Raw genomic sequence first — 6,432 nt, 5'->3', positions numbered from 1 at the left:
AGGCTCCATTTGGAGAAGATTCAATGTTTTTGTATTAAACATTATTTTTGTCTTTGTGATAAATTGGTCTCTATTAGCGGTTCTCAAGTGTTTCAACAATGCATACCATTGCAAGATTTGCATTTCATCAGATTAGTGCCTCTAGACTAACGGCACGCGTACCAGTGGATAAGAGCCGCTGGTTTATATGCTTAGATAAATCCACTCAAAATAAAAAGTGTCATAAGATAACGCAAATTATCCTACTTACTCTACAACAGGCCTGGGCAAACTTTTTGGATGGAGGGCCACATTAGGAATATAAAATGAATGTCGGGCCACAAGTAAAATACTATTTTAGACATACTTACATTATTTATTATCATGAAAAAGGAATTTCAACGTAATAAAATAAATGATTCTCTAATAGCAATTTAATGAGAAGAATGAAACAGTTTTACATTTTTTACAAGCTCGCGGGCCACACAGAAATACTTGGCGGACCGTAGTTTGCCCAGGCCTGCTCTACAAGATAGCTGATATTGATATTCTTTATGGTCAAATACATGTAATCATCTTCAGCAGAAATGGTGTTCTTGTAGAATTCAAACGTTGAACTTATTATGACGTATAATGTTTTTAACTTTCCATTAAAATCTCCATTTGGGAAACACTAATCCAACTCAAAATGCTGCAATGACGCAAAGACTCGCCGATTCAGGTTGATTATTGTGAGCCATCATCTCTCATAAATAACTATCACGCACGATTCAGATACCAATTGGATCGTCCTAACACTTGCGATTGGCTTATCTTGTTACCATTGTATTGCTAGTGTTAAAAATTATAAATACACGAAAAAATCCTTTGTTGAGATTGGTGTTATTAAATCATTAAAACCAATCATTTATGCTTGAAATACAAAATCGATACCTCATATCGTGAGGTTATTGCCAAGTCTCGAAATCATGTTATGGAGTAATTGCAATTTTAAACAAGAATAGAAATCTATCTATTTCACTCCTGACTTTATTTATTCCAGGTTTATTAAAATAATTAAATTTCAGTATTACTGTAAACGTGGTTACTTAAATATATGACTTACTTTAATAATTATTGAAGGTACAGGTGAAAAACATTTTATGTCGCATTTTTGATTTTTTTTAAACTGGCAATGCAGTCTCTTAGATCAAACTGAGTACTACAGAATGGTATTATAATTTTGGTGTAATAATCAAAGCATTATAGGGCATTGAAAATTGGGCTAAAAATAAGATGTGTCACTAAATTTCAAAACCCGCTATAACACTTTTTCATTATGTTGAGAAAGTCAATAAAAACTTTTTGAACTAAAAAGGTTTTTATTTTGAAAGAGGTGATAATTTTTTTGAGTAGAGATTTTAATAACGAATCCAATGATATATTATAATATCTTAATTATTTCAAAAATTTAGCGACACATGTCCATTTCATTCTGGATAAAAACATACATTGTCTACAGTCTACATTCACATCTGACTTGACACTCTTGATAGTGCATAGGAATCATAAACCAAAAGTCTCCCCCTTTGAAACGCCGGACGAACAGATGAGCGCTATAGGCAACGTCACACAAGAACCGCCACCCTTCACTGTCATCATTGACTTTAAAGTCTTTAATCAACGATATCTCAGTTGGCCTTTTTTGTGACATAACATGTTCTTCTCCTGTTGTATAAACCAATTATACGTGATTTATTTGCATCTTATTTTTTTAAAATAAAATGTTTTATTTTTTACTTATTTCAATATTAGTTCTCCGTCATGGACAATAATTTAATTGTGATATTATATTCACTGTATCAAATGTAAAACATTGTACAATGATAAACTAGATATTGCACGTAATGAATTTTTACCTAGGATGATATTGATTATACAGTAGAACCTCGATATACTGAATATACGAATTTCAAAAACTTACCAGTATCATCTGCAGATTGTATTCTAGTTCAATGCAAACAAATAAATATGACTGACAAAGTGTATTGTGCACTATTTATGTCAATCTTAACAGCCTACCTCCACCCCTTGCCACTAATGCTTCGTAGCTAAAATGATAATCTGTTTTAGCTTTGTTTTGGTGTCCTCAGTTCAGCATATTATATTATGTGTATTTGAATTAATATTATATTTTTTGAAGTATTCGTTATTAATTTTATTATTATGCATTGTGATAATAATTGACTTCATCATTGTATTTTATGATATTTATTTAAATTTTGAGCAATAGAAGAATATAATATCTCATTTTATAAGAATCTTAAAATATATTATCAAAATTATCAATAATTTATTATATTAATTTGAAATGATTCTCATTAAAATTACATAATGATATATAATTCTCATGTTTTGTCGATCAGGATGTATAAAAAAAAAAAAAACTAAAACTATAAACATACAACTATACTAATAAGGGCTCTGGAAACAAAAACGGCAGTCTCCATTCTTGCAATATGTGCAAATGTCTTACATCTTTCTTATTAGATTTCGTACTTTGAAATTTTATATACTAATAATAATATATAATAGCACCTGTACACATGCATGGATTTACTTCCACCAATAGTGTGTATTTAAACTATCCCGATAGTAACCATTTCCACGTAAAAGTGCTAAATATGTCTTGCCAATCTCATTCTTCAAGAGCAAGTGAAACGCGATGTTGTCATTCTATAGTATTATTTGACAGGTCGTGAAAATCGGTTAACATCAAAATGAGTCTCTGCGCGGTGTAGTTTGTTTTTTTACCGGCAGGTGCAATTGTCGCGTGAAAATTCAAAGACTTCTGAACTTTTTTAATCCATGCATGCAAACTTGTAATTTGCACAGTAATACATGTTAACACAAGCATTTTTTTGTTATGGCCGCGATAATACGTACTGTCAGCAGTGAATCCATGCATGTGTAAACCGGGTATAACATGTTATAAGATGGAAGACATTTTTAATGACTCATCAACATATTGCGAAAATGGAAACTGCTGTTTTTGTTTCAATAGCCATCACTTTACCGAAATAATTACACACCAAAAAGATAAAATGAATAATTTATATTTTACCAAAGTATTCATACATTGCCATACTCAATATGCAATGATATGTCTGTATATTGTAATCTTGTTAAACACGACAGTATTAAAAATCCAAATTATGTCACATAATTATTTATAATATTAATAATTAATTTTTAAATTTGATATGTGAAATATTTCATCATAATATTTATGATTATTTATTTTGTCAATATGCTTATTAATTACGCCGCTGTGAGTTGAATAATTTATTATTATATGATTTTTAAATATTATGCATCTATTTCCTAAAACCGATAAGTCGGTGAGCACAAACTTACTTTATGTACAATTTTCGCTATAATAATGTAAAACTTAACAAAGAAATACGTTTTAGAAATCATGACAAATGATGGACTTATCGGTATTTGGAAATATACACCTTATAATATAACAAATGTTTCAGCAAATTGGGTTCAAGTCCTCAATGTACTAAGATATTTATTTACCACAATCACTGTTGCATTCAATGCGTGTGATATACGCACATGTAGGGATGTCTAAAGTACCTATACTTTCTTTTACAGATTGGGGGGGGGTGACGAATAAAATAATAATCATGTAAAATCGTAAATAATGGTACAAGTGACCAAAGCAAAATGTCAAAGTAAGCTGCCATGTTTAAGAGCGTACATAAGTGAAACGGCAAATAATTTTCAACAGTATGTGGAACGAAATTTCGCAGTCGCTGCCAGTCGGAGAGTGATAGTCGACCTGTTCGCACGTCAATTTGTTTTGTGATGGCGTCGGAGGAATATATTCTTAAATCATGTAAAGATGACTAAAAAATGTTCCACATGTACTTGAAAAAGAAAACACGTCAATGAATATACTATTATTATTACGAATATAATAATAAACATAACATTAAAAGGACGCATGTTGAATTTTTATGACAAATTATATTTTATTCGGCTCGCGTCATTTGCACAATCCGCTCATCGTCTAGTCACGTTTTTTTTAGACCATGCCTCAGCTGAAGTATTGCCTTAATAAAATTTAATGTCGTTACACAAAAAGATCATATTACGAATTCTCCTTCCTTATTTGAATGCAATAGCGATATTGGGTCGTCTGTTGTGGGTCCTAACTACATTAATAATTTAGGGACTGAGAATTAAAGGGGTACAAGTAATAGGTAAAAAATGACTTAGGGACAGTTCACAGCACCATATAATTTGTGCTGAGACAAGACTCAATGTGTTGTTCTGTTTGTTGCTCTCCCAATCTAGAAAATACTAATGTTGATGTAGATTTACTCAACCTATGCGTTTGAGTCCCTTGATCCTCAAATCTTAATTGTCGTTTTTATAAAGCTTTCTTAATAAAATAAGCCGAAAGAAAAGAATTTCAAATGGTTGGTTTCTTATTTGAAAATTTGTTAATTATTTAAGTAATGTGTTATAATTGTATTTAGTGCGTTGTTTGTAATAGATAAGATACCTAGAGACGAGGCAACTATAACTGGAGACGCACGGCCCTGGTGCTCGATTTAGTATTGCAGGTTCATTGCGAGGTATTAAACCGCCTCACCTCAAGTTATAGTTGTCAGTCTATTACTGTATTTTTTTAACAAATTCAGTATGACAGTGGTTTTCAAAATGTGCGCTACAACTAATCTAATAGAAAAATATATAATATCAGTCTTAATCAATTAAATTTGCTGATTTACAATCACAGCTTTGGATCCTGTTTTTGCAAAACCTTTAGTATTTTATACCCATTTCAGCTTAGTAACTGTTTCAAGAAGATAATATGGAGAGCTTGCTTACCCATCCGCTAGCTGAAATTTTTAGGGTGCTGTGAAAAAATCTTTATAAACTAAGGGCGGTGTGAATTGAAAAAGTTTGAAAACCACAGTATTATGAAATCAAATATTTTTTATAATAGTTAATTTTTATTAGCGCAACAAAAAATACATAGTTTTGTTTGTTTGTTTATGCATTTATTTTGCTATAGGTGCTTCAAATAATGTATTTAATATTTGCATCCAATGCGAGAAAATCAATGTATACAGTACATGAAAAACTTAAAAATGTGCTTTGTAGTTTTTGTCTAATAAAAGTGTTTTTACCACTTCCGGATCTTTTATTTTCCCTCCATTAATAGATTTTTATTATCAGCCGCTATGACAACCACTAAGTCAGAGATGGAGAACCTTTGAAGTTAATTTAATTTCTCCGTACAGTATAAAATTTTGATATATTATATAATTCGATAGCTCAATTCCATAGTACGACAAGTCAAAAATTTCAAGTTTTGAGTTATGTTAGCCATTCATATATCGCTCATCAGTTCCACAAAATTACAACTTGAAAAAATTACTGGTTATTCTCATGGGCCGATGTTTTTGTCATTTTTCTACATGTCAGTATAAGTGAGTTAAAACTACTAATACCTAGTTGCAGCACTATGGAACTGAGCCATGGAATTATATTTCAAGAATTACATACAGATGTATCTCAGAGGCCAACTGAGAAGAAATCAATAATCATGTCTGCAAATAAATGCTACTTTGCCCTGTTAAGACATTTTAAGTCCCGCATACTATCTCGCCGAACTAAAAGCACTCCTTACAAGACACTTGTAAAGCCAGTGCTCACCTACGCATCGGACATTAACTCTGTGAAATGAACGAGCCCTGAACATCTTTAAAAGAAAAATTCTATCAAGTGGTTAAAAAATCTTAAATTATGAAAAATGCAATTAAAAAAAAATAAAATACCTACAATAAAAATAAGCAGTCGTCCAGATAAAATTAGTGTATTTTGGAGCAACTAAATTTGAAAGAGGCAATAGAACAAAACAGATCCAGTCGATCACTGTGAAGATTCAAAGTTCTGCAGAGTCGAGCCACCGGACAATTGTAACCTGAATTGGTTTTATTGTATGAATGTATAAAATTAAAAAAATTGTGAGGATTGATACCGCCTAAACCATGGCATCCTCAGAGGATCCAAGGCCATGAGGCCTGAATCATCATTGTGCTGATTCATGCAAACATGAACAGATCGACTGCGAGGCAAATTTCTAGCCCGTAAGCTTAGATGTATGGAAATTTATAGTCACCCTTTTGCAAGTTCTGTAAAATTTAATAGAATCAGTCTAGCCCTTAATATAAATAAAATCCTGCATTTTTTTTTATACCTACATTAATTCTATGAGCAAGCCAAGTAAAACCTAGCGCCATTATAAATTCTATACTTAGTAAATTTTAAAAATACTTAGAAGCAAGCTGTAATTTTAAAGCCAATCAATAGCAAACGATTTTGTAGTTACCTATATAACATAAAACAATATTGTTAGCACAATATTTTAGATGCCAAAAATAGTAATTA

At 31.2% G+C, this 6,432-nt stretch overlaps 1 protein-coding gene across 1 annotated transcript in view; it reads right to left on the bottom strand.

Annotated features, from left to right (window-relative positions):
- dbe (KRR1 small subunit processome component homolog dbe) overlaps positions 1 to 6,432 on the bottom strand; it is a 466,431-nt gene that overhangs the window by 16,915 nt on the left and 443,084 nt on the right. The gene's annotated exons all lie outside the window — the stretch shown is intronic.

The sequence above is a fragment of the Rhyacophila brunnea genome, unplaced genomic scaffold (genome assembly GCF_057557595.1).
Source record: "Rhyacophila brunnea isolate RB1 unplaced genomic scaffold, BYU_Rbru_1.0 scaffold_17, whole genome shotgun sequence".
Classification (NCBI taxonomy): Eukaryota; Metazoa; Arthropoda; class Insecta; order Trichoptera; family Rhyacophilidae; genus Rhyacophila; species Rhyacophila brunnea.
The sequence above is the reverse complement of the archived record's forward strand: the minus strand, read 5'-3'. Positions and strand labels throughout refer to the sequence as shown.